Consider the following 8,448-nt stretch of genomic DNA (forward strand, 5'->3'; position numbering starts at 1 on the left):
AAGGACCTGGGCCCTGACACCCAGTGGAACAGTGTCATCCAAAAGAGAACAGAGGGTTGGACAGGCCATGGGAAGGGAGCCCTGTAGGCTGTGGGTGAGAATAGAAATGGGGAGCCACTGGGGAAACCAGTACGGGGTCCGTGAAGAATTAAAGGCAGACCGAGCTGATCCAGAAACCCCGCTACTGGGTGTTTGCCCAGAGGAAGTGAAACCAGAAGGTCGAAGGCAAACATTCGTCCTCACAGTCCCTGCAGCATTACTCACAACAGCCCAGACGCGGGGTCCTCCTACGTGTCCATCTGTCCTAGCTACTTGCTCAGCACGGAAACCCTTACCCGACACCCATGACTTAAAAGAGGACAGGTTTACTTTGGCTCACAGTTTATAGAGGTTTCAGTCCATAGCTGGCTCCAAGGCAGGGCGGCCTGGCAGAGGGGCAGCTCTTGGTGCGGCTGCAGGAGGTAGTGAGTGAGCAAAGGAAGGAGGAGGAGGAGGAAAGAGGCAGCCCTTCCAGGCTGGGCCCCAGGGACTCCTGTCTGACCAGAGCCCACCACCAGCCAGCTATAAACTCACTGACAAAGGGAAGAGACAAATTACAGAAGTGGGTTAATCCACTGGTGAGTCCCACACCCCAGGAATGAATCACCTCCCAAAAGCCCCAGCTCTGTGGCTTTTGGGGGGACATTAGATATAAACCATAACACCAGCACTCGACAGTGGTAAAGAAAACGTGGTTTACACACACAGTGGAATACTATTCAGCCTTTAAAAGGGAAATCTTGTCAATTGCAGTAACTTGGATGAAACTGAAGAAAATTATGCTTAGTGAAATAAGCTGATACAGAGAGCTGGATATTGCACAATCTCACTGATCTGTGGAATATAAAGAAACTGAGCTCAGGAGAGTGGAAGGGTGACTCCCAGGGCTGCGTACGCGAACAACACGATGCTTCAGTGAGATGAAGGAGCTCTGCAGGGTTACGGTGCAGTGCAACGACATCCGGTGAAGAGGAGGGGCTCGAGCACTGTAGACTTGAAAACTGCTGAATGCAGACGTCTAAATGTTCTCCTCCAGATGATGAGGATGTGAGGTGATCGCTTTGTTAATTAGCTTGTTTTAAGTCATTCCAGAAATATGCACATTCCGAAACGCCATACGCATGAAATCTCGCATTTGTCACCTAAATAAATAGTAAAATAAACTGCAAAAACAGACAGGCAGACAGCTTTGGGTCTAGAGCACTAGTTCTCAAAGTGTGGTCCCCACAGCAGAGGCAGCAGCGGCAGCGTCTGTCTAGAGACAGGAAGCCTCCTTCCCATGGCCCGCTGGTCGGAGTCCCTCAGCCCAGCCCTGTGTTCAGACAACCACATCCCGGCAGCTGACGGAGAGCGAGATCTTACTGATCCATTTTCTATTGTCTACGTGATCCACTTTGCATTTCTAAAAGAGCGCTTGCCTAAAACACTTTTGGGAAATAGCTTTTTCCTTTTGCTGTTCTTCGTCTTGCAAGTGTGAAATAAAATTTTGACCCACATTCCACAAAACAAACAAAAACAATGAGTGGGACTGGATTTAGCCTGCAGATGTCACAGTGGCCAGCACTTGTTTAGGAGGATTACACGAGATGACGTAAGGGCTTTGCAGGACCCGGGAGAGGGGTCACCGAAAGTGGGGTACACTTTCTGTGGGTCCAGTGTGAAAGGACCAGTGTTTTTCAACAGGGCTCAAAAATGAAAAAAAATCCCAATAAAAATCAAAGAAATTCAGCACTGTCATTATTCTCTGAAGTCTTTCTTAAGTAAATGCATAATTTTCACAGATTTTTTAATTATGAAAAAGTTACCAAGACTCCACTCCCAGGATTTTCTTACAGAATTGTTAGATACAACTTTGTTTAATATTTTTAATATCGGACAAGTATTTGTACTAAAAAGAAAAGCATTCATTGTTTAAACTGAAATTTAACTGGGGTACTTGGGGTTTTGTTGTTGTTACTGTTATTTTGTTTTTCTTGTTTTTGCTAAATCTGACGATAATACCTGTGTCACTCACTGTGGTTCTACAATTTAGGGACCACTAGGGTTTTTTTGCTTTTTTTAGCACATAATCCAACACAAGCAACATTTTGTTCTTTTGGGCAGTAAAAGAATTTCATACTTATGGAATTATCTCCAAGGTTCAAAACTAATAACTCCCCTGGGTAAAAGCCACGGAGACGCTGAGACTTCGCAGAGCACTGCAGTCTCAGATGCCAACAGCAGGCTTGGGTCACCCGAGGAAAAAGGTGCAATAATCTCACATTTGTCCCCATTGAATTAAGTCAAGTAGCTTCCAGGAAAATGTTAGGCACCCCTCGTGTCACCGTGTTGCCTTAATATCTGAACGGTATTAATGACGGAAAAACTCAGTGCTATCCAACGTGTCCAAAGTCTCGCCACCGAATTTGTCAGTAATCAAACAGTGCGCAGGGGAAGCCCATTTTCGTGAGTAAACAGAGCTTCTGAGTGCAGAAGAAATATGCTGTGTACATAAATAGAGAGGCCTAAGTCGAGGTCCTGGTAAATATTTGATCGTGGACAGGTGAGTGGAATAGGTGCTGTCAGGGTTCAAGATCTCCCCACACGTGGACCCATGAGGCCGTCTGGGGTTATGTAAAGGCGAGCGCCACTCTGCAGGATGTAATCCGTGCGTCCTTCCAAACTTCGGGGGACAGCTCCATTCATCAAGCTTTCAGGAAAAGTATCTGGTGTTCAGCTCTACCACTTCCCAACTGGGCATCTCAACAATGCGCTGCAACTCTCCGACCTCCCCTCCCGTCGCCGGAACAGAGACGATGATGATTCTCAGCTCACACACTTTGGTCGGGGTGGAAGGAGGTCACAGATATGCAAACACTTTGCAAAGTGTGGCCTGCAAAGCACGGTCACCTCATGTTCCCAGGAGCCGCAGTGGGAGCTCTGGCGATGAGAATAAGATAATGTCTGAGTGTGAGCAGATGAAGCCAAGCCATGGATTACGCCAAGGCAGGACAAGGTCATCTGGCTGCCATCAAAGTTCCGAAGACTGGGCTTTGACCAGGGGAAATGCCCTGCTTCACAGTCGGAAGGGGAGAGGTCCAAGGTCAAGGTGTTGGGCGGGTTTGTTTGTCTGCTGCCTCCACCCTTGGCTTGCTGACAGCCGTTTCCCCTTTGTCTTCACGCTTCGTGCGCCTCTCATCCAAACCCCTCTTCATACAGACACCGGCCGCATGGGTGTGGCCCAGGTGGCCTGTTTCATCTGACGGTCTCTGAGAAGATCCTATCTCCACATAAGGCCGCGTTCTGAGGTTACAACTTCAACACATGAATTTCGAAGAGGAAGAGAGGTCAACCCAAGCCGCAGCACCCCTTCCATCCGCTCCTCGAAAGTGGCTGGTTGGATGGACAGCGTTTCCCAGCGTGGCTTGCCTCTCCTCCGATGCAAACATCCGCTCCACACAGGAGACTCTCCCAGTTGCAATCAGGATGGCAAACAGTGGCTCACTTCATACCTTCTCAAGCACCAAGACACCAGGCAGGCCTCTTTGCAGAGCACTATCTCTGTTCTGTAACTCACACGTCAAAATTTTCCCTCTTAATATCCAGCTTGTCAACAATAATTCATCTCACAGTGATACAGAGACCCTGAAGTTGTCAGATTTCCAACTCCAGTCTTTGTTGGAGTCATGGATTTATCAGTTATCCATCAGCTCTTTGCCCACAAGTTAATCACACGTTTCCAAATCTGGTGACATTCAGGTAACAATGTACAGGTCTATAAAGGCACACACAGAAGTAGGATCTTATACGGAATAAGTGCTGTACATACAACAGAATAAAAGGGACATTTTGAAAGTATAATTAAACCTTTGAAATCACGTTTCCTTGGCAACTCAGTATCCTTGCTGCAGTCCTTCACTGCGGGGCCATTTGGGGGACTGTCAATGTCCCACACAGAGCACATGCATGGCTGTAGCCATGCACTACTTGTAACATTTAAAAAAAAAAAAAAGTGGAAATAGCCTAATGTCCAGCCATGGGAATTTTCTAACAATATCATGAAGCAGCTATAGAATGGAAAGCAATTGTCCCCACTGACAATTATGATCATGAAGAATAGATAAACATATAGGTCCATGCTCTTGGGATGCTGCCAAGAGAAAAACAAGTTCCAGAAAAGCAGGTCTAAATCCAATTTTAAGAATACATGTACATTGGGCTGGGGATCTAGCTCAGTGGTTCTGGCACCTGCCTTGGAAGTACAAGGTCCCGAGTTCGATCCCTGGTACCAAACAAAAAACACACATATGCATTAAGGAGTATAAGAGGGATATTCACCTATATGTGCATATGTTTATCTCAAGTCGCATGGGGTTGATTTTTTCTTTCTTTTTTGTACTTTCTTTTATTTATTTTTCAACAAAATGCATGTATTACTTACATAATACAAATGCAACTTTTGAAATAATCTCTGAAACTTAGCTAAAACTGAAGCAAAGCAGTTTTCACCCTTCTACAGTATACACTTTTCCACCGCTCTCAGTATTGAATTTCTAGGAGTTGATAATTTAAGGAGGAGGTTCAAACAGTGTAAACACAATTATGTACTCAGCAACATAGTGCCGCCTCTCGTGGCATGACTACTCCAAGAGTGATGGCCAGCTTCATGTGAGTAATGGGGTTTCTATAAAGATGCCAGGGGATCAGGCAGGAAACTTAAGTGAGGGGGAGAAATGGTCATGAATCTCACGATCAGGGGCTGGAAAGGAGCTCAGCAATCATCTAGCTCACACAGGGGCCTGGGTTCAATGCCCAGGACTGAAAAGTAATCCCTGTTCAACCACAGGAGCTACTTACTGGGACACAACAGGCACCCAGTGCCACCAAGAGAGCAGGACACTGCAGCTCTGACAGAGGGCCAGAAACTTCGACTTCAGGCACAGTCTTGGGCTTGAAAGGAAATGTCAGTGCCCTCCAGCCCGGCCAGCCCTATAGCTGCGTCTCTCCAACTCTTCCAAGAGCTGCTTTTGTTAAATTTCTCTGTAACAAAGAACTCATCGCCTTGGAACACCTTCGGAAACCCTCCATCGTACTGAGCAGGAATGTATCTCCTGCGTCTCCACCTATTTGGGCCACGCCACCACCTCAGAGAAACGCACTGCTGAGCTCCCTTCCACAGTAGAACCAGCGATGTAAAGACCAATATCAGGGCCCTCTGAAGCTCTTGTGCCAATTAAATGTCCAGCATCCACTTCCCACAGCATTCTTACAGCTTGTCACTAATCCCCTTCTGTCTTCTAATTCACTTTTGAATCGACTCACTCCCAACATCTTCCCTGACACCATCTTGGTTGAGCCACCACTTTTCCTTGCTTATGTGACCACAGAGCCTCCCAAGTGGATTCTCCAATGCTCGTCATCACCCCTCCAGCCCACGGTCCATACTGCAACCAGAATGGTTGGACACAGCCTCGTTCACAGCCTTCCTGGCTCCCCGTGCTCCTGAGGACTGCTGATAGCCCGTCACATGGAGCACTAGCTCCTGCTCCCATGCAGTCACATTCTCTTGTCCCCTGTCCCCTGAACGCCTTCTTCCGGGTCCCTGAGCAGCCCCCTGTCCTTAGCCTACTGAAGGTAATGTCACCTCAGTGTGGCACCCTCCCCTGCACCACCTGCCCCTCACTTAGGCCTACTCAGCTCCGAATCTCAGTTTAGGATCAGTTCCTTCAGAGAGCTCATCCTGTTCCCCCTTCACCTGGACTCCCCTTCTTAGTGCTCCCGCTGGGACCTATGCCCCCGAGTCTAAAGTCACCTGGTCCCTCACCCAGCACCCTGTCTATTGCAGTGGTCACCCGTGAGATCCTGTCTACCCTTCCAGCACTTTGGTCTCCAGCATGTAGCACAGTGGTCGTCCTATAGTAGGTGCCATAATGATGATGATGATGATGATAACTTAATACGTGGCACCCAGGCTTAGACATAATTGTTCGAGAAGTTGTCTGAACAATACAGAGTGGGTTGACTCTCCTTTTCCATGTTCCACTCTAGAACTTTTTTAATAAAGCCTATTTTAGAAGAAACATCTCACTATTGACTACTGTCAGTTTAAACTCCAAGCCCAAACAACGTGAAGCTACCACGCCCCGGACTTCTCTGGTCTTTTCCTTTCTCCCACTCTCTCCTCTCTGTCTCCTTTCTCCTGCCACGCCCCCACACTCCTACACGTATATCCAACAATGCCCAATTTACTTTTAAGACCCACGTCTAAGACATTTTATACTCATCTCTGTCCATATCCCCCAAAAATAAAAAGGTCAAATGGACGACTTACTGATGACTTTTAGACTCCCGATCCCGGTGACTTCTGCATGCTCCTGTGATCTTCCTCTTACGCCTCGCGGTGTCTGTGAACAGGAATTGGGAGTGAGGACAGAGCCCAGTCGCCGCGTGGAAGCGGAAGCGTTTGCGAATCCGCCCCCCCCCCCAAAAAAGGTGCGAGCCCCTCCCCCACCTTCGTCCTTGCTGAGAGAGAGAGAGAGGAGAGGGGAGAGGGGAGAGGGGAGAGGGGAGAGGGGAGAGGGGAGAGGGGAGAGCGGGAGGAGGGGGGAGGGGAGAGGGGAGAGGGGAGAGGGGAGAGGGGAGAGGGGAGAGCGGGAGGAGGGGGAGGGGGAGGGGAGGGGAGGGGGGAGGGGAGGGGGGAGGGGAGGGGAGGGGGGAGGGGAGGGGGAGGGGAGAGCGGGGGGAGGGGAGGGGGAGGGGGAGGGGGAAGAGAGAGAGAGAGAATGTGGAGCCCTGGGGCCTCCTAAAAGCCGGGTTTCGAATTCGTGTCCGTGAGGCGCAGCCCTGCACCAGTGACGGAGCCCGCCGTCACTTGTCGAACAGCACCTGAATGGGGGAGTGAGGATGAAGAAAAAGAAAGACACAGAGATAGAGTCGGGAGCCTCCCAGAGACCGAGCGCCCGAGTTTATTTTTCTCCTCTCTTTTATACAGCAGGTGAGTTCGGTTGTTCATCATGACCCTTATCCAGAGACACCTGCTTCCTTGTTGTCTAGTTCTTTGGGAATTCCCCACCCTCATGGGCTTCCTTGTTTCTCGGGGTTACAGAACGTTCATCACGTTCCAGGGCAATCTACTTCGGCAAGGACGCGGTTCCTCCTAACATAGTCTCCTTGCTCTATACAATGGAGGGTAAGATTTAACATGGAGCCTCTATGGCTAACACCGCTCTCCACACTCCAGCCTCTTTTACATACTTTCTTTTAGTTAAGGGCTCCACTGTGTTATGCTTTTTAACACATATGTGAAACGCCCACTGAGAGCCGCGATCGCGGGTGGACTCAGGAGCCCGGACCCTCGGGAGAGAGCGCGCGCTGAGGACGCCGCCCGGATCTCATTTGCTCGCTGGCTTTCCCAGGCAGGTACTGAATTAGTCAATCCTCGAATGTGAGATTCTGAACTGGAGGTGGGAACAACTCCAGAGGGCGGAGGGGAGCCCCGGGGAGCCCAGAAACGTGCGCTGAGGACGGTGCGTCTCTCTCAGCGCACTGGGTCTGGATGGGCCGGGCCAGCACAGCTGAGCCCAGCAATGCCTGCGGAGCGCGGTCATCGCCTGGGCCCTGGACGCAGCCTCTGGGGCTAAGAAACACCGAAAGGCCTGCGGGCCCTCTGTCCCTGCCAGCTTCCTGCCCCCCCGAGGGGTTCCCTGTGTCTTCGAAAAGCGCTTTTCCTGCAGCGCCCCAAGGCCTGGGGCGAGGTCTGGCAGACCGCTGCAGGGAGGAAGAGCCCAGGGCGGCGAGGGTCGGGGTGAGGCCTGCAGGGCCGGAGCCTGGCAGGGTTCTGTCCCGCCCGGGAGGTGCACCCTTCCTCCTTTGCCTAAGTGGAGGGAAGACAGCCTTTTCCTGGTAATCAGCGCTCTTCGCTCCTTGCCATCCGTAAAATAACTTCCCAGCGCACTTTTGTACCTCTGTCGTCTAACCTGATGTTTGAACGTGACGCGCATGCACAGAATTCATAAGGTTTCATGAAGCATCTCAAGGGAGTCTCACACCAGGCTCTGAAGGCGCAAAGACAAAAAGATCTAAGGCCCCAAAGCACGGCTATGGGCCCAGAGGCCTACACCCCGAGGGAGGGAGGAGCCGACAGGGAGGAGTGATGAGAAGGAGACCGTGGAAGCCCCAGGGAGGTTTGCCTAAGGGAGAGGAGGAGCAGATGTTCTGGGCCGCTTCCAAGGAAAAGTGGCTTTCAGCTAAGTGTTTAAAGAAAACAAGAGGTCAGGTCCGATTCGGACGGGAAGGGTGCAGGGAGGAGTCCACTTGGTACCAAGTTTACTGTGCCCCAAACGCACGTGCCGTTGCATGACATGTGTGCGGAATGTGCAAAAGTCGGACGCGTGGGGTCGAAGAGGAAGGAGGGTGAAGGGCCGGTTGCTG

General features: G+C 50.4%; 1 protein-coding gene across 1 annotated transcript in view; it reads right to left on the bottom strand.

Annotated features, from left to right (window-relative positions):
• Enpp2 (ectonucleotide pyrophosphatase/phosphodiesterase 2) overlaps positions 1–6,422 on the bottom strand; it is a 95,759-nt gene extending 89,337 nt beyond the window's left edge. The window contains 1 exon segment of the mRNA XM_013074127.2: positions 6,350–6,422. The gene's annotated coding sequence lies outside the window, so the exon portion shown is untranslated.
• Between the last annotated feature and the right edge of the window lie 2,026 nt (positions 6,423–8,448).

Source organism: Heterocephalus glaber, unplaced genomic scaffold (assembly GCF_053883595.1).
Source record: "Heterocephalus glaber isolate CG9 unplaced genomic scaffold, H.glaber_assembly_v1.0 deba00001555, whole genome shotgun sequence".
Classification (NCBI taxonomy): domain Eukaryota; kingdom Metazoa; phylum Chordata; class Mammalia; order Rodentia; family Bathyergidae; genus Heterocephalus; species Heterocephalus glaber.